Source organism: Cygnus olor, chromosome 27 (assembly GCF_009769625.2).
Source record: "Cygnus olor isolate bCygOlo1 chromosome 27, bCygOlo1.pri.v2, whole genome shotgun sequence".
NCBI classification, from domain to species: domain Eukaryota; kingdom Metazoa; phylum Chordata; class Aves; order Anseriformes; family Anatidae; genus Cygnus; species Cygnus olor.
Genome location: NC_049195.1, coordinates 2,181,707 through 2,209,018, shown reverse-complemented (window position 1 = coordinate 2,209,018; position 27,312 = coordinate 2,181,707). Strand labels below are relative to the sequence as shown.

At 42.3% G+C, this 27,312-nt stretch overlaps 1 long non-coding RNA gene across 1 annotated transcript in view; it reads left to right on the top strand.

Moving 5' to 3' along the window:
• The first annotated feature begins 11,835 nt into the window (after positions 1–11,835).
• Positions 11,836–27,312, top strand: part of LOC121060565 — a 24,318-nt gene continuing 8,841 nt past the window's right edge. The window contains exons 1-2 of the long non-coding RNA XR_005814865.1: positions 11,836–12,253; positions 24,942–24,946. This is a non-coding gene — a long non-coding RNA (uncharacterized LOC121060565). The remainder of the gene's footprint in view (positions 12,254–24,941; positions 24,947–27,312) is intronic.

Genomic DNA, 27,312 nt, shown 5'->3' with positions numbered 1-27,312 from the left:
GTTAAAAGCCATGACCCCTTAAGTTCTGAAGACTGTCATAGAAAGAAAAGATCCTTTGGATCTTTTTGGCCCTTCTCCAACCCTTTGTCTCTCCCTCTTTCCTTTAAAGCAGCAATTTTTCTTTGTGCTCCCCCCCGTCTCAGTTCTGCTTAGCAAAGACTCTCCAAGGAGCCAGTGCGGACTTGAACTTGGCACAAACAGCCAGGATGACGGCTTGAGCTCAGTGTCTATACAAATGTCCAGGATAAACTACTGTATTAATATTTTAAATGATTTCCTAATAGAGTGTGAGCTATGGCAGGGACCCATGGAACAAAGTTTTCCTGGTGAAAACTGCAGTCTCTTTTTAATATGCAGCTATAAACAGTTTATTTTTAAAACTTATGGGGAAAGAGCAATGTTTTTGTTAATGGAAAATCCCAACACCCTGCTTTTGGCCTTACACCTATTTTGTTTCTATTTCTGTGGAATTACGCCAACTTTTCTTGGGAGTGACCCTGGGGAATTTAGTCCTGTCTCTTTACAGCTATAATACTGTAAATCAGTGGGGGAAGATCATCATTAGGGAGAACTGGAGAACTTCACCGCAGTGAACTCTCACATCAAATAGGTTTTATGTGGCTTTACAAAATGGGCTGTGGTTGCATTACCCTAACAGCCTATCCAGTGTGAGACTCCTATGTTACCTCAAAACAGATTTCCAGCCTTCACGCTGTCCTCCAGCATTGTACAATGGGGATATAAGTGAGAGCTGGCCATCATCTGAAAAAGGGGTTTAAAGTGTTTTGCAAAAATGTCTTTGCATGCGTGTTTTCCATAGGAATGAACTGATTTCAACTTAAGAAAAGGAGAACAAAAAATTCTGAATTCAAAATCCAGTGTAATCTAAGGAGGACCTTTTTACAGCGGTGCAGTGTGTCATTTCAAAATGACTGTTAGAGGTTTGTGTTTGTCTGGATTTTGGAATTTAATGCAGTACTCCAGCTGACATGATACAATTTAAATTTTTTCATGTGAAAGATGCATTCTTCTTTTCTTTGTTTCAAGTCACAGTGAGGTTATATTTTCTCTAGAACAGAAGTGCAAAATATGAAGGCTGTGGGTGGTCTACGTTTTATATTTGTATATACATAGTCCTAAAGCTGGTGTTAAAAAAAAAAAAAAAAAAATCATTCTGTGCATTAAAGGTGAGGCTAGAAGACGATTTATTTACTCCACCTCCCCGTGCTCAAAGCAGTGTCAATTGGAGCAGCTTGTTCAGGGCCACGTCCCATTGGATTTTGAATGTCTCCAAGGATGGAGACTCCATAATCTCTCTAAGGAAACTGTTTCAGTGTGCGACACCCTCACAGCAATAAATAAGTAAATAAGCTTTTTCTGATGTTTAAATAGAATTTTCTGTATTTCAGTTTTTGCCTGTTGCCTCTTGACCTGTCACTGCATAGCACGGAGAAGAGCCTAGCTGCATCTTCCGGAGTCCCTCCCATCACATATTTATTTATGTGGATGAGGATGAGATTTGCCCTTCCCCACCTTGAGGCTAAACAATTACAGTGCTATCACCCTCTGCTTGTAAGCACTTATTTTTTTTTTTCTGCAGAGGATTTCTGTTTCTAGGGTAGGATATAATTCTATGAAAAAAAGAAAAAAAAAGACAAACCTGAAGAACTGCCTTCTTTTCTAATACTCATGTGGAGAGCAGGGAATTCTGACACTAAGTGTGTTTGAAGCCCAGTGACAGCTACCTTAAGGTCTGACTCAAGAGCTGTTTAACTTGGCAAAGTCTTTGATTTGACTCTGGCTTCTGAAAGTACTGAAAAAACGTTTACTGTTTTGTACATGTAACTAGATGAGTCAATTCATAATACTATGTGGAGAGCTAGTCCTTGAAGGCAGTCATATTGTGTTTCTCATCCATTCCATTTATCAAGGGCAATCACCCTGCCAGTATATCTCTATGCGACCCAAAGTGCACATAAAGTAGACTTCTGATTTTTAACAGGAAGCAAGTGCTGTGGTGTCTTTTAGTCCATTGTGACGCACATTTTATCAGAGGAAAATATTTGGGGTCTACCTTTAACACAAGCAGATTCCTGACATATGGTAAAGGGTTATTTTTTATTATTTACGAAATTAATGGAAAGGAAACAGCAAATGTCTTTGATTAGAATTAATGGTTCATTAGCCTGAGCTGCCATTCCCTGCTAGCACTGTGGATCTGGATGGTGAAGCTGATGAATGACTCTGGTTAGAAGAGTAGTGGGGATGGGGATTCACACAGAAATACTAAGTATGAATAGAGCAGGAAAACTGTGGAAATGGTTTCTGAGGGCAGGTGTGTGAATGTCTGACCCTGCATTCCTTCTGGGCGTAGCTAAATGTGCACTTCATAAACAGCTGTAGCTGTGGCAGATGTTACTGCCTCGTGAACCTGGAGACTTAGTCTTTTGTGTTTTGAAGCAAGAACTGCCTCTTCACACGATGCTGTAATGGAACCTGTGGGGTCCCAGCACTGAGACAGGGAACTAGATGAAGGATGTTGATTCTGTAGGTCTTAGCTAACACACTTGTCCTATCCTTGTGGTTAACATACAACCCCAAAGATAAGGGAGTAAAAGACTGTATGCATAGATCATGGAGCCAGCAAGAACTGGCTTAACTGCTGAAGTTTATTAAAGAAAGAAAAGGTCGGAAGTTTAGCAGCAAGGAAGACTTCTGACCTTCATCAGAAGACCACCAGAGTACACTGGACGACCATCTAAGGACTCCAGTACGTGTGCGAATAGGGGCGGGAACCTATGTTAATAATTCTTCGGAGACCTGATGAATATGCAAGAGACGTATGGGAAATGAAACGAATATTTATATATCCCACTAATATAAGCACACTGCCAGTAACCCTTGGTGTGTGTGTTAGGCGGAGCGATCCCCCAAGCCCCCAGTGCCGTAATAAAGAATATATCCTTAATAGCTTTGGTTACTGAGTTTTCACTGTATCAGCACAAAGAATGGGACCCAGGAGGTCCACAAGCTGTACTGACATGGAACGGGGTAGGTGATAAACCTGAAATCACACTTATATTGAGGAATCTTTTTCATGACCAACCAAAAACTTAGGCTGTTTTAACCAAGGTTTAGATTTGGGTGTTATTCCCACCTGGGAAAGGCGGGTGTGTGTGTGTGAAACAACACAAGAATTTCAGGGACATTAGTGAGAAAATCAACTCTTGTAGACAAACAGATCAGTTGTCACCCCTCAAAGCACTCTGTTGTGTCAGAGACAGCTGTTGCCTTTTATGTCTGATGTGGGTGTGGGTAGAGAGTTACTGTAACATTCATAGCTGGGCCCCACAACAATGCAAATGTAATAATTTTCTCACTAATACATATTCTTGGTGTTAGTAGCAAAGAAGCCAAGCAAAAAGTAATCCATCATGTTCTGTAAAATTGCCTATATAGTCAGAAAAAAACACACAACACACCCCTCTCTGTGCTGCTTTTCTTATTTCTATTTTATTGTTTCTATTTAATGAACTGGCAAATAAATTACATAAAACTGTTTTATAAGCCAGTTACTTATTAATTCCATATTTTCTGCAACAGGTCCTTAGATTAATGAATCAAGGAGAAGGAAAAGTCTGGTAATGTAATTACACAATTACCATTACTGTAGCATTTATTTTAAGGTCATGACATAGCTAATGGAAGTTTTATTTATTTATTTAAAGCAAGTGATCTTAATATTCGAAATTTTACTTTAATTTGTGAGTTTTGGTATTTCCTCCCATTTCTTTTTGCTTTTTCTGTTTTTCAGTGAAAACATTAAAAAGGGGTTGTTGACAGGACTGGAACAGCTACCTTCTTTATGCAGATCCAACTGTGGTTGCAAGCTACAAACTGTCTCTTGCTCTAAAAATGACTTTGTTTAGTGTTGAGTCAGGGAAAAAAAAAATGTTTCTGAATGAATACGAGGCACTAAATACCACACATCTCCAGTAAGGAGAATTTTGTGCCAAGTCCAAATTATACTGTTTGTAATTGCCATCATTTAGGTGTAACCTGAGGTTTTAAAAAAAAAAAAAAAAAAAGAACAAAAAGTCCAGTTCAGCCAAGAAAGTAGCAGTCTCATTGCCAGAAGAAGACAGACATGCTGTATTGCTTATATTCTTCAGAATCTGCCTAAAGAAAGTGTTATTCTGGTAAAACAAAACCGTGTCTTTGAGAAACAATTCACTATGGAGGAGGTAGAGATTTTTACTGCTGTAGTTACCTGCAAGAAGGTGGACAATTAATAATGGTATTTTTGCATTTGTATGGCTAAATATTTTTCCCGGGATACTGATGGAAGTTTTGGCAAACACAGGAATAGCCATTTGGTTCTACAACCACTGGTCCTCTCCACAGGCTGCCGGTATCTGCTTGGTCATTGAGACCCTACTTCAGGATGGGGCCAGAGGGCAGCATTTCCTCCAGTTCAGAGGGTCAGCACCTTTCAATTTTTCAAGCATGCAAGATGCTCATCTTTATCCTACTCTTTTTGTATTGATATATTCAACCAAGAAGGGGAGAGTTTGTTTTTTTTTTTAAGGTTTTATATATATTTATTATGTATATACATATACACACATATATATTCTCATGTTATATATAAAGGTAACACTTTATTCAGTTCATTTATACCTGTTTGAAGCTTTCCTAATGAAACAAATTCTTAGAAACAAATTCTTAAAATGGGGTTTTGAGCAATAGTTTCATGCTGGAAAAAAAAAAAAAGTATACACAAAGAAAGGAAACATGTCCCATTAATCTTGGGAGTGTAGGATATATTATTACTATTAATTCCAGCAATTAGGAGGAAAACATAAGAAATTACTCTTAATAAGCTTTTCAGATAGGATTTTCTTACAATCTACAGGGTCATTTGTATCTATTTATTTTTATTTTTTTCACCAAATGAAATTAATATTCACTGCACACTCTGATGTGACCTTTATTTGTTCACTGGCAGATACAACTCACAGCTTAATATCCAAGTATTTTTTTTAATCTTTTTTTTTTTTTTTCCTCTTTACTTGTCAGGACTGATACATGGGGGAAAGTACTTGTTTTTTTTTTTTCATGATGCAGAAAGACTTCCACTGTCTCTGTACACTTCTTCCTTATTTATCTTGTAAGTGGAGGTATCAATGGTAAAAGGGAAAGATCCTTCTTTTGGGAATTGTATTCTAGGAAAACATGGACATTTCTCTTACCGTTCAACCCGCAGGAAATATTTTGGCTTTCATGATTTCACGTCTATTTACTTAAGTGATAGAAAAGTAAGGACAGCCTTTTCAAAGTCCTCTGCTATGAGAATAGCACAGAATTTAATTGTTTCAGTGGTTAAGAACTTTTCTGAGTTCCAAGCTAAGTATTTTTTCACATGCATTTGTGCAAGCTACAGTAGATGATTAAATACTGCAGCAGAGTTTTTCTACATACTACTCCTTATTGAAGTCAGTAGTTATTTTGACAGCATCTGCAATTATATTTGTAGTTTGTTTATTTACATAACATACAGCCCAAGCATGTAACTGGGACTTGCAAAACAACTGTATTTTTACTCCTGTAACATCATAAGCCTTGAATTAGGGGACAGAGAAGTTAAAATCATTCCCTAAACCTCTGCAGCAGCGAGAATTTTAACAATAACTCTCCCTGCAAGTTTACTGGAACTATCAATCACCTGAAATAAAGTATTTTTTTCCCTCTCATGTAGTTAAATTAGATGAACCCTCATTTTCTCTTGTTCAAATTTTTGACATTTTCCAGTCTTTGGCATGTAAAGTTAGCCTTTAGACCACGGTATTAGTTTTTAATATAGAAAGATGCACAATGTTTTCATTTTAGTCTTGCAAGGAACAAATCTTCTGCAAATAATGTTCTGATAATACTTTAAATTAGGGGTTCTTTACCAAATCAGTCTACCTAAAAAAAAAAAAAAAAAAGAAAAAAAAAGTATCATTCAAAAAGGATTTTAAGTATTCTTCTGATGTCATAGGCTAATAAAAAATAAAATCAATTTTAAATGTGAGGAATCTTGTATATAATTTCTTGTAAAGCAGAAGGTGGGTAGTAAACCTATAATCTTCCACCAATTTATTCACATAATAGCATTCAACAAAATATTGTATTGAGTGAGTAGCTGATACATCTTCCAGTAATTTAAACTTTTATATGTAGTTACTGCTTAGACAAACTACTTTCTAGTCATTATTAGTGCAAAACATGAAGTAAATTTTTCTTCAGCTCTCCTGTTCTCTGCTTCTCCTTTATTGACTAAGTGCTCTTAGTCACATGGTCTGAATTTTTGGGTAGACCTGTGTGATGTCAGGAGTTGGGCTCGATGATCCTTCCAACTCGGGATTTTCTATGATTCTATTACTGGCCGTGTAATCTGCCTTCTTAAGATAAGACTATTTTCATGTGTAAATTGTTATCAAAACTATACTAGTATTTCGGGTGGTTTTATGTGTTTGTTTGTTTATTTTTGAGATGGAGAGAAAGCTTGACAATTGTAAAGGAGAGAAAATGCCGTCATGGAATATGGAATATTCCATATTCCAATATGGAATTTTCAGAAACACTTGAGATTTTTGTTTCATGGTTCTAAGGCTTAAAAAACTTATGTTTGAAAATGGGATTTGATCTCTGCCAATTTTTCAGAGCTTTTTAGCTGTTTTCCTTCACTGTTTAAGGCTTCTGAGGATGAGCATAAAAAGCAATTGTTACCTTCTTGGTTTTAGATGCTGTCCTATACTTTTATTTGTAATTATTTAAAATAGCCTTTCAGAAGGGCATGCAATCTTGGTTTGGAAACTACTGATGAAAAATCCCCAACCTTCTCTGGGTAGTTTGTTTCAAGAGTTATTCATGTCAATTATCAAGATAAGCTTCTTATTTCTCATTTGAATCCCAGCCATTTTTCTTATATTTCTTTATATGCTAAATTATAATGGTTCTTTATTATTTTTTTTTTTTTTTTTACTAGGGCTTTTGATTTTAGAGTAAAATGTTGTAGACTTTTTTTTTACTCAGAGGGTGGTGAGGCACTGGAACAGGTTGCCCAGAGAGGTTGTGGATGCCCCAGTCCCTGGAGGCATTCAAGGCCAGGCTGGATGTGGCTCTGGGCAGCCTTCTCTAGTGGTTGGCAACCCTGCCCAGAGCAGGGCTGTTGAAACTTGATGATCTTTAAGGACCTTTTCAACCCGGGCCGTTCTATGAAACCCTATGAGAGATTTGAAGGAAAAGTATACTACTACATCTGTAGTAGCGGGAAAATCTAATTCCATATAACTTTATGCTTCCTCTGAAAATCTGAGTTTCTGAAAATTAAATTCTCTGATTAGGGTCCTGTAATAATAATGCTTATGAGCTCTCAGCCCCCAGCTGTTAAAGATGGATTGGCAGTTCATGGAAGATAGCTTGTTGTAACTTAAAATGTGCTTCTCCATTTTTGGCTTTAAGTTAGAGGACTTCATACTGTAATCTGCAATACCTAGCATGTTTGATTGCTTGGTATCATGCTGTAATTTTGCCAAAGTCTTAGATTGCTTCAAAAGATAGTCTAGAGCTGTTCTGCAAGTATTTGCTTTCCTGTAAGATGCGTCTCTAGCAAACGCCTGAAGAAAATAATAGCAAAGGATAGAAAAGAAGCCAGTCAGATATCCACTATAAATTGCATTTATGAACACATTTTCCTTTCCAATCTACTGGCTGTACTTCACAATGCTTTCGAACAGATAGTTAGTATCTGGGCATTGGAATATGCTACTCTCTTTAAACAGTCACTTAAAGATACGCTTAAGACTGCTATAATCTGTGCTAGCATTCAGAGTTTTCAAGATGTCTAATGTTAAATGCCTTCTTAGTCATGTTCCTCCACCAGCTATGAAGGGACATAGGCTCCTGTTCAAAAGCTTTCTGCTTCTTAGACATGGATAAAGCAACTCTGCTCACGTGCAGGTGGGCCCTGTGCAGCAGTGACTGTGCCGTGTTGGCTAGAGAGTTAATGCCACTGGGGACTAAGATGAGGAAGATAGACCTTTTTAGTCTCCCTGCTAAATTTATATTTTACTTTAAGATCCTTCTTTCTGGGTTAAATTCTCCGAAGGCTAAAAATCACTAGATTTAGGAATAAATTCTTTTCTTTTAAAAGTGGTGGGATATTAAATTTAGAACCTTTTTTTTTTCTTTTTTTTTGTTCTGGCAGTTACTTAGATGGAGCAATGTTATTTATTTATTTATTTCCCTTTGTCTATTGTGGACAGTTCTACCACAATTATTTGGGTGGGGGAGTAAAGGGGGCATTTCTATGTTGCTTAATCACAGCTTTTTAGGAAGCGAGGAGGACTGTGATATGCTCAGGAAGTGGACAGACAGAGGCATTTCAAGTGAAAAGCTTATTCCATTTGTTGTGGGGTTGAATTTATCCTACATAAACAAGAATTTATTCTGTTAGCTTTGCCTGGCACTACTATGAACTTCAGAGTAGCTCCAAATACAGCTTTACCAAAGAATAATAGTGTGCTCTGCTGCATGTTATTCCGTTTAGGATGCATCACAGTTGGTGGATGAGATGTGCCGTGGAGCTTTAACGAAGCAGGTTTAAAGTTCTTGCAAGTTGTTCATGGCTTATGATCATAGGCTTCTACTTAGTAACACGTTGCAGTATTTATGGACAGGAGCAGAGCATGCAGAACCATGTTGTTGGCTCTTTTTTAGCTCCTTATCTTAACACACAAAGAAACAACCATCCTTCGTTAATTGATATTGAAATTTAATCTAAATCAATTTGTTTGGAATTTAAGATTAAATTAATTTAAATAACTTTTGACAGAATAATCTTTTGAAAGGCTTTCCCATATAAGTTCCCTACCAAAGTAAATCCTTTTCATTGAATTATTTACTAGACAATTTCATAGGGAGAGTTTCAAAAGCCCTCCAGGCAATAATAAAATGATCTTCACTGTTACAGTCACAATTTGTTCTGGATAATTGGCTGCCTTTTCCCATTGGGGAATAGTATAGGTTTCTGTGCTAGATAGGTGCCTCTTTGTGACAAGAGGACAAAGTTGTGTCGTTCTTATGGACCAAGTCCGTATCTGAGTTTTCACTAAACAAAAAACCTTATACTGTAAACCTGACATGTAGACTTGCAGTGCATTACAGGAACAGACTTTACTGTATTTTTCTTTGTTTTAATTATTTAATATCCCAGATGTGTAACTATCCTATAAAGAAACATCACTTAACAGGCCATTTTGTTGTCATATATAGGTGTATAAATGTAGACAGTATGTTTGCAAATGGTTGTTTACAAAGCTAAATGGAAAATAGGTTTCTTCCTGTGGAAGGTTAAAAAAAAAAAAAAAAGGGGGGAAAAAAAAGTGTATTCCATAATTCTGTTATCAGTGCTTCAGAGGAGCAGTGAGTTAATGCTTAGGAAAAAGGAAAGAGCAAACTTTGGATATTTTTTCTTTGACTCTGAACCCTTACATTTTGTAGGAACATGCATGGTAAAAGTAGATGAAAGTTGAGACATCAAAGAATTCCTCATTCCTTAAACTATTTTTTAATTACATTTTAATTGTTCTAACTGAAAAGCTTGCTTACAGAGTTCCTCCTGAGAACCAGAAAAAAACTCTTGATAGTACCTGGTATTCCCTTGCACATTGACATGCACTGCTGTGCAAGGCGGTACCAGTGGTAGAAATCCCTTTCCATACGATGAGAAAATGTGCATTAGAAGCTGTTCGTCTTTAAACTTCAGCGGTGACCCATGAAGTGTTATACACCCAGTTCCTTTCTAAGTGTTTATATATAAACACACACATAAATACATATATATGTTCCCCATATAAACATATATATTGTGTGTGTATATATATACACATGTATATATATATATAGTTAAAATTGTCCTTTCTAATTATTTATTTACTTAGAAACTTGAAAACAAGCATAATGTTAGAAAGCAAAGAATGAAAGGAAAAGAAAATGATCACAGTGTGCTTTTTTTCATTACCTTTGTATGCTGTGGCAAGTGACATAATTCTTTTGTTCTTGTAGTTCTTATTTAGAAAACCTTTTATTCTTTTCAGAACTGTTCATGATACATGCAGTAATATTAACTTAGCCTGTTGTTCCTGACAGTCACAGTGTTTGATAAAAGATCATAATGAAGAAAAATGAATAAAATACCTGTTCTATGATAGCTCATGAAAACTCCTCTGAAAGGTGACTGATTTAGTGTGGTATTTCCAAAGATTCTGGGAACTGGGTACCTAATTCTCCTAAATTCCTAGTGTACCTAGTGTAAGCGTAGTGGGTTTATGTGGTGTACCATGGTGGGGCAGGTTTCCACACTGCAGCCTATCAAGGAGACCACGGTGGAGCAGGTAGAACTGCCCTGAAGGAGGCTGCAGCCTGTAGAGAATCCCCGCTAGAGAAGATTCCAGGCTGGACCTGTACCCCATGAAGAGTGGACCATGCAGGACCACCTCCTCCTCTCTTTCTCTTTTCTTGTGCTTTGCCCCGCCTCTCTCCCAGGTAATTGGGGTGGGTGCCAGGTGGGGCCTAATGGTATGTGAGCCGCAGGTGTCCCATCAGAGAGCTCTTTCTGTCTGAGCTGCTCTTTAGGGTAAGTGCTTTGTTTTTCCTTCTGTCAGTTGCAGGGTTTAGGGTGGGTTGGAGTCTATGGGCTGATGCATTTCCAAGTTGAGAGAGGTAAGCACATCTTTTTGAGGTAACAACTAGTAGGGTCTTTTAGAGTAAAGCAATCTATATAGTAGTAGGTGCCTTTATTGCGTGCAGCTCTTCTTCAGGTGAGTAATTCTTATAGCATGTTTACAGATAGGATGACAATGTTACTTTGCGTGTTTGCTTTGTGGTTCTAGGTCCCTTATGATTTTTGCAGAATTACAGGGCTTACTGTGAATGTGACTGTATGTCTTCACCTGTATGTCAAATATTATCAAAGTTACAACCTTCGTGGTAAAGTGGTTTAGGGGAAATGTATCATCCGAGTTCTCTGTGTCAGTATGTATCTGAAAACAGCAGCAGTAGGCATGTAAGGTGTAGTCTTTTTCAGGGTTAGGGACAGTCTGTTATATTTTTGGAGCTTTTTCCTGCTGTTTTGCTGGCTGTAGAGTCTTTAGACCTTGTAGCCTTCTGGATTTTAAGTGCTTGGAATTCCCTTAATAGAGGGATATTTAGCAGAGGTTGCTGGCTAACTTGTTTTTGGGACGCGGTGGGGTATGCTTCTGTTTTTGGGTTATATTTTAATCTCTAGGTATATCAAGCCATTTGTGTAACTCTCCAGAGGATTCACAAAGAGCTTCAGTGTGCACCGCAATGGGCTTGACCACATAGGTGCAGTATTACCAAGAGACTGAGCAGGGTCACCTTCTTCAGCTGTAAAGGGTAAGTCTGTGTTTGGAAAGAGAGAAGGAGCAGAGTCCTGTTGTGTGTGGGGTTTCGTAAAGGCTCCCAAAGGGAGTTCAGGTGTACCCAAAGGCTTCCGCTGGGAGCACTTTTTGATGGGAGAAACTGGCGCCATTGGGAGTGTGGCCATGGGGGTCGACAAGCCCCATGGTTGGTGATAACACTGGACTCTTAATGATGAGGCTATGAGGAGTGTTTAAAAGAAAGAAAGAAGCATGATTCAGGAGATGCCTTGCTGTCTCGGTCTGCTTGTTCTCCAGTGTTAAGACATGGAAGTTGCTGGGTGTTTGCTGTTGCTGGGCAAAGTTGTTGACCAATGAATAGTTAGTGGAAAAGTACTGCTGTAGAGCAAATGGTTTAAGAAGTGAGCCTGTCCTCAATAGGGGGGAGTTGAAATTATGTCATCAATAAAGTAGTAGCAGTTACTGGTCCTGAATGAACCCTGGTGTCCATGTGGTCATTACCCCACAAATGGCGCGTGAACAGGGACCTGAAGAAAATGAACAGGGACAACTTGAAGAACAGGGACAGGGTAACAGAACAGGGACAAAAACAAAAAAAAGAATGAACAAGGACAGGCTAGCAGAACAGGGACCAGGACAGGAACAGGGACACTGATCGCCTCATTAAGATAGGTTTGGTCAAACTCAGCAAACCGCTCAGAGAAGCTTGTACTGAAAGTCACTGAAGGGAAGCACACCCGAGCTGGAAGGAAGCTGAAGCTGAGACAAGCGGACCTGCGCACACAACTGCCCCTCACTGGCCGAAGGTAAGCAGTTGTGCGCTATGGGGAATCATATGTCGTTAGAACCAAAGAATGTCCTGGTAACCTCCCAGTTTATTCCTGTTACTACAAATCAGACAGTTTATGATCCTGAAACATGGGACCAAATTGAGGTCAAGCTTTGGGACTCTGCTACTAAAAATGACAAGGTTGTGGCGGGATTGCTCAGCACCTGGCAAGCAATCTCTGAGGCCTTAAAGAGCCATGTGGGACCACAATCAGAAACACGTGGTTTGCCAGATAGCGAGGGAGTTGCAAGCTCATCCACCGATCCTCCTGCTATGCCATCGCCTCCCCCGCCATCACAGGCCTTTGCTGTTGCGCCCCCTGGTGACTTGGACGTTCCTTTTGATCCAGGCCCTACAGGCCCTGAAAAGGCGCCGGATCTGTTTCCCTTCGATCCGGGAGGAATAGGATACACAGGGCCCGAAGGCCGCGTTGCTTAACAGCTTAAAGCGAGACATATTGTTCCCACGACCTAGCTCCTGAAACTCACTGGTGTTTGTAATCAAGAAAAGGAATGGAAAGTGAAGACTGTTACATGATCTGAGAAAAATTAATGAAGTCATGGAAGATATGGGAGCACTTCAGCCGGGATTGCCATGCTCCCCCGGTCATGGACAATTAATAGTAATAGACTTAAAGGATTGCTTGTTACATGTTTGCTGGAATTTGGAAAACTTTGCTAAGTTTATGTTTCAATTGATACCTTTTCTGCCCTTATTTTTGCATCTGTCCATGCAGGAGAAAAGGCAAAGTATGTCCGTAAAAATCTTCTGTCAGTATTTGCGACATTGGGAGTGCCAAAAATGATTAAAACAGATAATGGGCCAGAATATGTGGCCCACGCAACCCACTTTTTTTCAACAGTGGGGTATTCAACATCTGATGGGTATACCTCATTCTCCCCACGAGTCAAGCTATTATTGAACAGGCCCACTGTACCCTAAAAGCTATACTTCAAAAACAAAAAAGGGGGAGTAGGGGTGTGACCCCCAGAAAAAATAGCTAAAGCATGCTACGTTCTTGAATTTTTAAATCAATGGACAGAGGAAGGTCATCCAATTCACAAACATTTTAATCACAATACTTTAAACTCAGTTAAAGAAAGGGCACAAGTCATGGTAAAAAATTAAAGCACCAATCAATGGGAAGGGCCCTACTTGAGGCCGAGGTTATGCTTGTGTTTTAACAGGAGCCGGTCCTAGATGGGTGTCAGCACAATGGGTCCATCCATCCGACTCATCATCTGCCTTAACATGATCGCAACATTCTCCTCCGCAGTTTGGAACAAAACTCCGTCTCAAATAAAGAACAAAACTCCGTCTCAAACAAAGAACAACATATGGGAGGGTCCTGCTGGCATGCAGGGCCCACAAACAAGGACTCCAGGAGCTAAAGGGGCAGACAGAGCCCCCCGCATGGGCAGCACTCAGTGCCTGCCTCTCCCAGGGATGTGGTTACAAAGTTTGTTAAAGATAGGATTAGTATGCCTGGTAGTTTTTTGCTGTGTCTTAATTAGTGTTAATCGTGCTTTCTTAATTTGTGTTTATTGTGCTTTCTTTGTTAATAAAGAAGGGGGAGACGTGGGAGTGTGGCCATGGGGTTCCACAAGCCCCATGGTTGGTGGTAACATCTGACTCTTAACGATGAGGCCATGAGGAATGTAAAGAGTTTAGAAGGAACACAGAAGGGTGATTCAGGAGATGTCTTGCTGTCTCGGACTGCTTGTTCTCCAGTGTTAAGACATGGAAGTTGCTGGGTGTTTGCTGTTGCTGGGCAAAGTTGTTGACCAATGAATAGTTAGTGGAAAAGTACTGCTGTAGAGCGAATGGTATAAGAAGGATGCCCGTCCTCAGTAAAAAGAGAGTTGAAGTTATGCCCTCAATGTGAGAGAGTTGAAGTTATGTCATCAATAAAGTAGTAGCAGTTACTGGTCCTGAAAGAACCCTGGTGTCTGTGTGGTCATTACACCACAAATGGCACCTGAACATGGGCCTGAAGAACATTACACCACAGTCTGTCATTTCCAGCTGCTGAGCACCCATATAGCAAACCCAGCTTATACAGAGCTTGTAAATTCATATCCTTTTTTTTTTTTTTTTTTTAATCATTTTCAGGTTTGTAAGGCCACTCCTCTGGGCTCGCGGTTTCTCCCAAGGTTTACTTTCATCTGAAAATTTTACTGGGATCTTCATTACTGGTTTGGTGCCGAAAGTAGGAAAGTAGAAAGCCAAGCAGCGCTGGGCCCTGAGGGTCTCCCCCAGACCTCTTTTCAGCGCCATTTTCTGCCAACTTTCTTTAAGCTTTTACCCCCAAAACAACCCAACCACGTGCTCCTTGCAAACACTGATTTAGAGAGTCAATTTTTCTCCTTCCCAATGGATCATTGCAAGACTAGGGCCAAGCTCACCAGGTGGACTACGAAGGCTGACAGCCCCTGGAACGGATGGAGCCTATTTCAGTCCAGCTGAACACCTCGAACAGAGCAGGTTTCCCCTCGTGGAGAGGCAGGAGCAATGCCTCACTTCTTCCTGCTAGCAAACAGAGCGCATGCCAAGCACAACTTGGTTTTTCTGTTGTTTTGCAACCACTTCTAATCCTGAATACTTGAAAATGTGGCCTTGGAAGCGTTGGAAAAAAAAAAAAAAAAAAGCTCTACATGTACATAAATACTTTTTTCTTATTTAAAAATGTAATTATACAGCCACAGCGGGACAGAATTTACAGTATAATTATGCAAACAGAAGTCAGCGAGGCCAGCGTCTGCTCTTCAGTCGAGACAGGCAACATCTCAGCCTGCAATAACCCTATTAGCAGAGGCTGATGAATAATACACGTTTCCTATATTTGCTTTAGGGTGCAATTCACCCATCTGCAGAGGGTCAGCACAAGAGCTATGTTCTAGTGAAGTCTTATTTAATACCTATAAATAAGGCATAAGTGATGCATGGCCTTGCACTGTTCCTTTACATGGGGGGTGAAGTACAGCCTTATGAAATCTTTGTCTCAGCATGTGCCTTCTCCTTGTAATCCTATTCAATACCAAGTGGATAAAACTCGATTGCATTTCCCTCTGGTTCCCTCTCACTGTACTTCGAGAAGGACAGTTCGTACTTGGGTGCTGGCAGCCAACTTTGTGCACTAAAAAAAAAACACCATAAATCTACATACATCATTTTGAGTTGAACTATTACAGCATTACAATCAATATTTGATAAATGTGTCTTACAGAAAAAAATACCTAAGTCCCCCAATAACTATTTCACTGCTTCATCCTGTACCAGAAAACACAGAAAAAAATCAGGGAGAAAAATATAAGGACCTTTTCTGGCTGTTGATGTTGATTTCCAGTCTTGATTGTTTTTCCTCTTTCATTTATTCACTGAAGAAAAGGAGGATGGCAAATGGGAAAATTATGAAAGAAGGGGAAAAGCCTAGATAACAAGGATAAAATTATAACTAAAAGACAAAGAGGTGGTTTAAAAACTGGACCTCTTAGGTTTTTCTCTTAGTTTTCTACTCTTACAGTAAGAAATCAGAAAACCTCAACAGAGAGAAATTGCTACCTCCATCAGAAGGCAACATCCTGACAAAGTATTTACCATCAATCATGCTTGTAAGGAACTAACTCTTGCGATGGGAGATGAAATGTAGGCTGTGCAGGTTTTCTGAGGATGCACTGGTCATGTAGACTGCTGCTTGCCAGAGCGTGTTGTCCCGAAAATGGCCAAATTTAAGGTGACCAGCCCTCCAATCCCTTTGCTTTAATAGAGTCTGTTTTAGCAGAAGTCTTTTAACATATTTTTCGTTCCTGCAATTTGCCACCAGATGGCATGCACATACCACGCCAGCTGGGAAGGAATCCGGTGGGTCAGCAGAGGACAGCCCTGGGCCGAAAAATTTGGTTAAAAAAAAAAAAAAAAAAAAAAAAAAAACCCTTTGGCTACCTTGCCAAAGGGAGGAGGTGATGCTGGGGTTATGCCTCTGGTACTGGAGTAGGAGGCTCTAAAGTTGCTTTTGTTCACACCAAGTGACCACACGTCTCTCCAGAATGTATTTCCTTTGATTAAGAGGGAGGATTTTTCATTCATGTTGGTATTTGGAGTGGCCATCAGCCTCGACGTGCCAAAGAAGCTGTGACTTCCTTCTAATCCTTTGTGTCAGAGCAAGTGGTGCTATTGCCCCTGCAGAGAGAGGGGGGTCTCCGAGGGGCTGTGACCGGCTAAAATTCAGAGCAAATCTGAAAGATTTCTTTCAGAAAGATGATATCTGTAAGAAACTATGCAGCCCTAAGCCTGTGCTGGTTTGTGGTTTGAATTTATTTATGCCTGATGCTCTGTTGAGATTCTCAGCAAGGGAGAATACTGTGAATAAGACCTGGACATGAGGGAGGGTGAGGACAGTGCCAAAACTCTGCTGCTGCCTTTCTGTCCCCAGCTCCCTGGTCTGCAAGTGCTCAAGTGACATACAAAGGTGACAGCAGAGGCAGAAACGGGACTGGCGTGCTACAGGCAGTATTCTCTGCTGAGCAGCAAGAAAAGGTCAAGATATCCAGCAATTACCATCCTAGCACGGGCTCACTTTTGCCTACTGGAAATGCTCTCTTCCAGGGTCCTGTCATATGCTAAATGCAATCTCTCGCGTTTTTTGAGCTATTTAATTACTTTTCTTAGTATCATTTGTGTTGATTACATTTTTTTTGTTTTGGTAAGAGAGCTGGAGAGTGCCTCACACCACGAGCAAAAACGCTGCGTGATTGGCAGCACTTCTCAGCACGGCTTCTGATCCCACTCCCCCCCGCCCCGGTGCTGGAAATGCTAATGATGTTCTGAAACGATGCGGGGCTCCTTCAGAACGAGCTGATATTTCCCTGGTGCACACCAGGTACTGATGGAGGGAACTGACACTCACTCCTGGTGTTTCTAGCTGGACCACAAGGTCATTTTTCCTTTACTCCAGAAGTGGAGAAGGCTCTGCCCTGCCCTAACCATCCTCGAGAGGCCATGAAAAGCGTCTTTTTCAGGGAGGATTTTTCCTAAAGCAGTAACAAACCTCCCCTAACAGCAAATTAAGGCAGGAATTTCTGCACCTATTGTCAGCTTTGCCATACGGGGCATTGTGTCGAGCCGTGTCCTCCCACTGCCTTCACTCTCCTGGCGCAGCTCTGCTTGCTCCCCAGGCTGCCTCCGTCCTCCTAATCGTGGTGACCTCAAGCAGAATAATGACCTCCTATGACATTCTGACAACACGCTGCTTAATACCTTTTTGCATTTAATAAATTAATACCTTTTTGTGGTGCACAAGCATCACAGCATTGGCTTATTCCATTAGCTTCACCCCCAATCTCTTTCTGTGCTAATACTACATAGCCAGCTATTTCATTTAGTATTTCCGCACCCACCTGTCCTTATTCTCTTGGCCATTTTTCCATGGCACGGGCTCTTTTTGAATTGCCAGTCTGTCCTCCAAGGGCTCTAAGCTTCCCCTCCTCTTGATGGCAACACCTGCAGTGGGATGGGCGCTTCGATCTGCCCCGTTTGGGAGACACAAACACCCATCAGTCCTTCTCCCACCCCAAACTGCTCCACGCTTGCTGCTGGACTCATCCAAGGGCAGGTGGCAAAAGAGGTCAGGGCTGGCTACGGTGCTCAGAGCAGCACCCTGCTCCCAGCTGCAGCATCTCGTGGGGACCTTTCGTGTCACCTGGGGCACAGCGGGGGGGTCACCTGGTGGGAGAGGAGGTGCTGTGTGATGGGAGATGTCCTGCCCTGGGCTGGCTAGGGAAGGACAGGAGCACAGAGGGATGTGTGTGCTCCCTGCTGCAAACTCCCCTTAAAAACAATTTGCTTGAGTCATTCCCCGCGCACCACCCCCCCCCCCCCCAGCCCCGACCTGCAAGCCTGGTTTTTATGTACTGTGGTAAATGTTATGCCTTGAAAAGACCCACACATGAATAAAAAATCAGGCTGTCACTCTGCCGAGCTCCTTTTAAAGAGAAATTGCTTAAAGCAGCAAGAAAGATGTCTAATCTTGGGAACCTGGGAGTCAGTGTTTGCGAACGGCTGTGCGAGGGGGAGAGGCAGGAGGTCACCGCAGTTGATGCTCATGAATAATGAATCTGACATCGTAGCTATGCAAATGTAACCTAACAAGCTCCAAACTAAATAAAAATCCTGTTTGTTACGTTGGTTTTTCACCAGCCTCTTTTCCCAGCACTCGCTCGGATTTCTGGCACAGTGCGTGGGTATCTGAAGAGGTGGAAGTGGGCGATCGACAGCATTTTGGGTGCCCTTACGAATCCCAGAGCTCTGAGCCATTTGTGCATCCTATAAATATGAGACAAGATGAGCACAGCCCAGGGATCTGGTCCTAGGCAAGATTTCCTGGACTTTTCCGGGAAGAAATAGGCAGCACCAGGAAACTTTCTGTGTCATTGAGCTGTTCTAGAGCAAACTATTTCAGGCTCGACCTTCTCCTAACCATCTGGTGACAGCCCCCAAGGGAGATGGAGGATTGGCAGCTTCTCTGATTGTTGCTTAACCCCTCTTCATTCTTCAGCTTGCTCATCTCGTGCACAGCACTGAGGCTCACTATGGTCCTGAGCTGATGGGTGCTTGGTGTGTTGAAGCACGTGGAATAGATGGGAAAAAGTGTTATCGGTGCGATACGGCCACTTGAAGGTACTTAGTGCCTGTGACATATTATAATACAACACTCCATGTCTTCTAGCCATTTTATAAACCCGGATTGACTGGATGCAATTCAAAACCACTGGAAAAAAAACAACAAAAACACGCTGAATTCAAGAGCGGGCCTGACCCGGGGGTGCTGCGTAGCCCCTTTCCAATCACTAGATCTTTCTCCTTGCCTTCAACAATCTCACAAATGGATTGCCCAAAGGAATACAAAGCCAAAAGCTGCAGACCTTATTTCTCTACCGAGGTAACCTTTACAGCTCCGATGAACAATATTTTACACGGCTATTGCTTGAACAGAAGTCACTGCATTGTTTTTTATACCTCTGTCTCTTGTCAGGAAGAAGGTAGAGTAAATTCTCCTTGGACAGCTCGGTGAAATCCTGACCCGTGTGCTGATCGTAGCTGTGTTTTCTCAACTCAGAGCATGGGCAAGGATGCGCGTCAGGTTATTGATGAGTCCAGCTCAGCTTTCACCTTTTTTTTTTTTTTTGTCAGCCTTATATGTCTGGTTTTAGTTGTGCTGTGCCTGTTTGAGCCAGTAACACAACCTGACAGCAAGGCGTTCCCATCAGAACAGCTGGGTCTAGGTCCATCTGCTTCTCCGCAGAGATAAAACCAAGCCTGCACGGTCCTTTTGCGATGACCAGCAGCTTTGGCCAAGCGCAGAGCAGAGGAGAACAGGAGTAGATGTGTGCTGGATTCAGTAAACCCAAATGGGACCAAGACCCCAGTACTGCACTCCCACTTCTGCCCCCACTGCTCAGACCAGGGGCTCCCTGGAGCTCAGCCATGTTAAGGTTGATGCAACCTTAATTGAATCATTTTTTTACAGGGAGCGTGTAGCTGGGAAATTACCAAGTCCCTGATTTTTTTTTCTTGCTGTGCCTCTTGTGCCACATATTGACAGGTGCCCTACGGGCAACGGGAACAACTCGGTCTGCATCCCGGTGTCAGATAGCGCTCGTGGTGAATGGCCACCAAGGAGCCAGTCTTCTGACGAAGCACAACCATCTTCCTACTCTTCACCTGCTAGAAATTATGCCAAGCAATTACTGAAATTGAGTGTGAAATAGTGCCAGTGACAGAGCCTGATGCAGGCACCAAAGGGAAGATGGATCCGTGCCTCTTCCTTCCCTGTTCCTCTCCTGGGCTTCCCCCGTGGCCAGCTCTGCCTCCAGCCCACACCTCACCGAGGGTTGCAAAGGGTGCTGAGCTGGAAGATTGCCTCCAAACCTCTTCCCCCTGTATGGTTGGTCGTTCCCCAGTGCTGGCTGCAGTTCTTTGTGGAGGAGTACAAAACACCAGAGGAAGGTTTATGCTTTCTGAAAGTTGTGATCCATGACTCCTGGGGCCCCAAGGAAGCCTGTCCGCTTCAGCCATGCTGCCTTTTGTACCTTCCTTAACATCTCTGCACTTGTCAGCACAGGGACGTAGAGGCATGAGGACAGAATAGAGGAACCTGTGTCCTGTAACGACACTGACCAAAGCTGAGCTACGAAAAAATTAAGAACAGAAGCAGCAGTTCCCCAGAAGTGGGCATAAAGGACAGTTGGTTCTCATCGTCACTCGTAAACGAAGAGGAGGACGAAATTTAAAGAAAAAGAAGGAAAGGTTGGTGTTAGGAGGCTACTGAGGCCAGAGGTGCAGGGAGCTGCTTACCGGAGGGTTGCAGAGCCCTCGCCTCCCTGTGCAAAGGAGTTTGCTGCCAGGCTGTCCCATGGGATGGTGACAGCTACAAGCCCCCTGCCCGTGTCTAAGCAATGTCTGGTTTCTGCATGCTCTGTACAATAGTTTTGGGTAAGCAGAAAACGTCAGCTGTATCATCTTAACCTCGCTGAACGAGTGGGAATTACAACCTAGAGGCAACATAGTTAACGCGGGCATTAAGGACGTTACAGAAGGGGTAGCTCTAAGTAAATCTTTCATGTAATTAACGGTACCGTTCTGCAAATTAATGGAAATTACACATTGAAATGCTTGGACGACAGCCACGCTAGAGGGAAAGCGCCGACTTCTGTCTGATCTCAGAGATTGGCTGCTCCTGGCCTGCCAAATGCTTGAATAGAAACTACCTGGAAACCCAACGTGTTTTTGGCACAACACAGGAACGGAGCAGAAGGCCGCTGAGACAAAGCGAGGGGAAGGACTCTATCCTCACTGCTGAATTCCTACCCGAGGATAACAAAACCAAACAAACACAGAAGCCCAGAAACCACAGACCACGAGGAAGCAATCGCACAGGTTAAAACCTTTCTGTCCCTTCCCCTTTACCTTCATCCTGGCTCCTTCACCACAGGAAACTCTGTGCATGGGAAAACATACAGGGAATGAGTCATACTCCAAATATTTAGATATTTATGCCTTTATCTTGGGCAGAAACAAAAACAAGAAGGAGCAGACACCTGGTGAGCATGCCTCCTGCTTGCTTCTGCACGGAGGGCTGATGTAGCCTCGAGTCCTTTGCAGCAATCCTGGGAGCGGCCAGTTGGAAAGCTGCATGCAATCATGACCTTCTTAAAAAGAAGGAACCAAGGGAGCACGGGCTTCTGCTTTGTACGAGGCATGGAAACTCAGATCATTGCCCACAGACAGAAAAAGGGCCCCTCTGAAAACCACCAGCCCCATGGAATGAGGTCACACATCCTCACTCCTCTGGTTTCACCCGTTTAATAGCAAGGTATCCATCCGAGGGCTACAGTAATACCCATCAACCTCTAAATCAAGCACAAAGTCCATTACCACTGCACAGCATACACATTTTTGCCATTCCTGCCCTCCTTGTTTCCACTGCGGCTCCGGGAGGAGCACTGGAAACAAGGCGAGATCGGATGAGAAGAGCTCCTAATTGCGCAGCGCTTCCCCTGGTGCCAGCACGACGGTGTTTGCTTTGATGAGGAACTTGGTGTAGCCAGCAAACATGCAACAGCCTCGCATGGAGGCTGTTAAATAACGAGGAAAGATGCTGCTTTTACACAAAACAATGCTTTGCTCTACACGACAGCAGCAGCTACGCTAAGCACAGCCTTACAAAGAACGCGGGGGACTCTCCTCCTGCTCTCCACCTTACCTTTTATTGTTATTGTTATTTTTCTTTGAGCATTTGGAAGTCGCCGCCCCTTTTTTAGCAGAGAGAAATTACAAAAGGGGTCTTGTCAGGAAGCCTGCAAAAAGCTACAAGAGCCCGCACCTACACACGGAGCTAACGAGGGAGATGCTCCTGAGATCTCGGTGTTGGACTGTGGGCTCCTGGCTTCCTCTCCCCACAGCTTCCCCAAACCCTGAGCATCTTTCTGGGTTTATCTCTGGCCGATCTGAAATGAGAAAGCATCATTTTTTTTGCTCCTCAGGACTGCATTTTCAGGAAATAAAACCGCTCATGCTCCAAAAGCCCTGGGGTTACCCGTGCAGGATGCACTCGGAGCCTTTATGCACAGCTGCAGCTTCTCAGAGCGCAGGCTGTAATTTCTCCATGCCTTCCCCTCGCCCATGCTGACAGCATGAACTTTCCCTGGGCGCTGGGTGCTCGCCTGTCAGGCAAACAGCAGCTACTTTCATATTTTTATTCATTAAGGGAGTGAAGAGCGGAAACAGCCAAATGTCTCCCATGGTATCGGCGCACTCTTTTTAAGGTGATATGGGCCTGATCTCGTCAAAATTAATGGCTTATGGTTATTCATGCTATTATTCTTAATGGGGCCAAGCATATACTGTACCCAGCAAGAAGCAGTGCTTGACTTGTCAAAGATTTATGGCACATCATGACCTGGCTGGGCTAACTGTAAAGTATAAAAACTTCATTGTTAATAACGATGCTGTGCTCAGAATGAAAAAAATGAACGAGGAGGGAAAGGTACTGCAGGCATCCACCCATCCCAGCATCTTCTCAAGCTGGTCATCTCCTGGCCACAGATTGCTTAAAAGCATCATCGGAGGCTAAAAGATGCAGCGAGAAGGGGACTGCTAGGAGATGGCTCTTCAGACTTCATGGCAAGAGCCATCCTTTTATCTGGCAATTGGAAAGCAAACATTATCCTTATGTGCCTCACGATGCTGATCCAGCTTTCCAACTGGTGCAGCCCTCTTTAGAAAGCCATCAGCCCAGGATCAGCCCCTTAAAACCCCTGGTAAAAGCACACCTGCACCACGGAAGACAGAGCTGGGTCCCAGGGTTGTAACTGAGGGGGTCTCTTTTCATGATGGGGCTCTCCAGCAAGGCAAGGGCATCATGTGAAGACAACTGAGTTCAGAAAATCCCATCAGATTCCCCCCATCGGAGATCACGCCAAATAAATTGCAAATGAAAAACCTGCCACGACAGGGAAAGAATGAAATTCAATCGAGCAGGGGAACCCCATCATAATTAAAGCTCAGATGCTGAAAACATTTGCACAGCCTAAATGATCGCGGAAAGACTCAGTGAAACCACTAGGACTTCAGAGGACACAGACTGAAAATTGCCTTAATTAAATAAAAAGAAAGAAAAGGCATGGAGATTTATAAGCATTGTAGGACTCCTGAATACTAATTCCTGACTGTAGAAAAAAATATTCTCCCATATGTTTATTAAAAACATATGCCTCTACTCATTAGGCTGCAGAGAAAATGATTTTTTGTTCCTCCGCTAGAAAGAAATGTTTTTCTGATTGCAAATAAGTATTTCTGTAACAGAAGGAAACCTCCTAGGAAACAGTCTCCTGTAGAAATGGCTCTGGGTTCCTTCTTTGCTCTAAGTGCATTTCTTTTTTTTTTTTTTAATCAATGCATTAATTATTATTAGCCTTACAAACAAAACATCCCTAATCGCTTTATTCATTCATAACAAGAACTGTGAAGAAGTATGAAAAGGGCGGGTTGGAACCACAGATTGGAGACCTAAAAAAAAAAAAAGTTTCCCTAGTTTTGATGTCTTAAACACCTGGGTCCCCGGGTTCATTAAGAGAGAGCCATCTCTGCACCATGGTTGATAAGGAACTGAAACACCGAAGGCCTTGATTAAAGTGCTAATATTTCTGCATCAGAGCAAGAGAGAGATTTAAATTGACGTTAAACTCTAGTGAGAGCCTAACCTGCCCAATTATAGGGCTAACACCCCATGGCTCTCGGAGCTGTGAAGTGTATGTGTTTTAATGGGGATTTCACGCTGGACTGCCAGTTCTGGAGCCTAAACTTCCCCGTGGACTACAGAGGAGAGGTAACAAAGGCAGCTGAAGTCGAATCCTTTCTCACGTTTATGGAACCACCTCCCTCTGTCCCCATTCTCCCCATATCGAGTAAAGGGTGGAAAAATGAAAAAAAAAAAAAAAAAAAAAAAAAAAAAGGCCACCCCTTCGGCAATTTTACTGAAGATGGACAATCTCGCTCAGCTCCTAATACAAAGCCTCGTTTCCCACTCAACATAGAAATATGACCTAAATTTGATATATTTGGATTGTTTGTATCGACTGCGGTGCCTACACATTTGCTCACATCCCCAAATGGCACGCACAAACTGCTGGTTGTGGCAGCACAGGGGAAAATCTGGAGTCCTACTCCAACACCAGCTCCTCAGGCCTGCTGCCCATGCTCCCACGGAAGCACTTGGGATCTCACAAGGCTCCTTCAATGGGAAAACAGAAGAAAAGACACAAAGGGAGCAATCAACAGGGTCAACGCTTACAGTCACAAGAAGGGAAAACGGAATTATTGCATTATGCATGCTATTAGCAGCATCTATAAGCAAATCATTTAGCCCATTCATGCCCCAGCCACCCCACATGAAGAGTATTTCTGAAAGCTCTTGAGAACCACAAATATAAATGGGTACTTGTCATCGATTAGCATGCTTTTTTTCTTTTAATCCAGCCTTGGTGTAGTCTTAAAAGAAAACTTGGTATTTCACATAAATAGCACAAGACTCTAGAAGAAGATTTTTTAAGGAAAATATTGACTAGTATGATATTATTTAGTAAATCACAAACTGAGTCAAGAGTTAGCGTGTGTTTTCTACGTGTCTAGGCATACCGCACGAAACATTTGCAAGAAAAACAGAGAAGATATTTAAAATTGTTTTTTAAAAATCCATTAAAACCCAACAAGAAGTAACTTCCAGTAATAGCAATGCTTCGCGCTGAAAAGCTCTTTTGTCTGCGTATTGGAAAACATTTTACTTACAGATAATGATAGTTTACAGCACTGCCACATTTTGCTACGCCTATATTTAGTCTGCAGCAACGTGAAAGCAGCCTTCAAGGTGCAGGTCTTCTACCGACAAACACTGCATGTACACGGAGTACGGGGCACTTTCAGAGCTCAGAGGAACTGTAGGTTATATAGATGGGACAAAGAACTGGAGGATGAAAATTATTGTGGTGTACAAGGAGTTTTTTTTAAAGCCTGGAGGCATAAATGACCAAAATCAGACAGTCAATCATATGAAGCCTGCCTCTGCTGGGGATTCATGCTCACAGCCCCTGAGCCTGGTGCCTTCAGGTGGTGATGTCCAGGCCCAATGGGTTGGTATCAATTAGCAGAGCCAGTTGATACAGTACTAAATTTATCAAGAACGTCACCGAACTGAAAATAGGCTTACATCATATAGGTTTGTCTGCTACTGCTGTTATTTTCATGGCACCAGAGCATGTGCAGTGCATGCTCATGCATGTTGTGCCCTTGGGGGAGTCTGGGTACGTACCAGCACCTCTTGACGCTACTCCAGCCAAGCTCTTTTCTTTGCTGTCTTGTTTACAAATGACTCGTTTTTAAAAGTAGTTCCTTGAAGCATATTTCAATTAACTGAGATCTGGAGATCTGCTTCATGCTGATGAAAGATCACCGGGAGGGACCCGAACACCTCAAAGCATCCCAGGTAAAGGACAGATACACGTAGCATTATAGCAGCACTCTCCAGGCCTTAAAACATGCGTACAAATCAATAAAAATCACAGCTGAAAACACAGGTATCTTCTTTGTGCTCTGCCTCAGGTTCAGCACTGTTAGATCTCGCTGATGGTAGCAGGGAGCTGGAACACAAATCCAGGGAAATTTGCTGATGATAATAAAATAGCATGTTGCCTTGGAACCGACACACGTAGCACACCTCCTGGCTTGTGCTTTTTTTTTTTTTTTTCCTTCTTGTAGCTTTTTCTGCAAAAGAAGGAGCCCTAAATCTTATGCAAACAGTTCCCACAGTGTGGACAAGTACGGAAGATTTCAACAAATCTTCCAAAATTACAGGGATTCGCATGCCATCTGTGTCTCTGAAAAGGCAACAACCAACATCGACAAGCTTATCATCTCCTCTGCTCCAAAAGGCGAGGAAATTAATGCCAACAGTTTCTGCCACGCAAAGGCCACCCGGTCCAGCAACCGGGCCACCAGCAAGCAGGGTCTGGAGCCAGTCACCAGAATGTGCAGGTTGTGGGTGGACAACGGGTGCCAAGAGAGACCCGGCACGTTTTAAGAGGGGACAGCCAGCATCCACAGCTGTTCTCCTGAAACACAACCCTGGCTAATACCAACGCTGACAAACCAGCAAAGGAACAGGCAGTAGTAACAGATACAAGCACACAGAACTGCAAACTGCACCCATGCTACCCAAAAGGTGGATAATGAAGAGTTGGCCAGTGCTGAAACTGCACGTTAATGAATATTTGCTTTTGGGAAATAGAGGGTGAAAATCTTACAAGTGTTTTGCTGTATATGCAGTTTCCTGTGTTGTTTATGAAATACCTGAACCAATGAAAATTATTTGCAGTCCCTTACCCATAGCTGAGGTACAGGTACATTACAGGTGCTGAGTCATTGATAATTAAGGAGATGTTAGGAACATATTTTTGCAGGTAAAATACCCATTAAAATACAACAACACCTACCTGCAACCACTCAGCCAAGGCTATCAGATCAAAGCAATGATGCACAGACACGTGTATCTCCTAAAAGCATTGCTAGAACTTGCTACCCAAAACCAGCAGCCCAAACAGTCTCACTGAATATGTGATTCCCAAGCTTTCAGCAGCAACAGCTGATAGAAATCACAAGGAGAAGGGTAGGATTTCTGAACGAAGGGCCTTAAATACGTAGTAATTAGAAAATGGAGAATACCTTTTACAACCAACTGTAGTGTCTGGAACTTTCCTTTTAGCAACAGCCAACGTAGGAAAACAATCAGTCTGTTGTTATCTCTGATGTTTCTGCACACAAATAGACTGTAAAAACATTCAATTGATCTCCTTTTTCTCCCCAGAAAAAAAAAAATCTTACAGAAGCGGAGAAGCTTCATGTATTGAACAGCACGAGCTGTCCTCAGGCCCATCCAAAGGGAAATGCCCTCTTGCAAACGTCCCAAAGACACTTAAAATCCGCTGT